This window comes from Morone saxatilis, unplaced genomic scaffold (assembly GCF_004916995.1).
Source record: "Morone saxatilis isolate NCDOM2014 unplaced genomic scaffold, NCSU_SB_2.0 Contig12, whole genome shotgun sequence".
Classification (NCBI taxonomy): domain Eukaryota; kingdom Metazoa; phylum Chordata; class Actinopteri; family Moronidae; genus Morone; species Morone saxatilis.
Window position 1 is genome coordinate 19,600,505 of NW_023339674.1, and position 362 is coordinate 19,600,866.

At 46.4% G+C, this 362-nt stretch overlaps 1 pseudogene; it reads left to right on the forward strand.

Annotated features, from left to right (window-relative positions):
• LOC118321431 overlaps positions 1-362 on the forward strand; it is a 2,148-nt pseudogene that overhangs the window by 199 nt on the left and 1,587 nt on the right.

A 362-nucleotide genomic window follows, 5' to 3' on the forward strand; every position in this document is an offset into this window, starting at 1 on the left:
TGAGCCATTAACCCTGTTTCCTCTGCATGTTTGTGTCTAGGTGGTCTGTTCATGAGCAATGGTGAAATATGGAGGAGACAGAGACGCTTTGCCTTGTCAACCTTACGTAGCTTTGGCCTGGGCAAAAGCATCATGGAGCAGAGTATCTGTGAGGAGGTCCGACACCTGCAGGAGGAGATAGAGAAGGAGAAAGGTGGTACACATGGAGTACAAAATAAACTCATACTCATCCACATCATCTATTAAGAAATCGTCTAAATGACTTCTTTCCTCCAGGTCAACTATTCAGCCCAGCAGGCCTCTTCAACAATGCTGTGTCCAACATCATTTGCCAGCTGGTGATGGGGAAACGGTTTGACTAC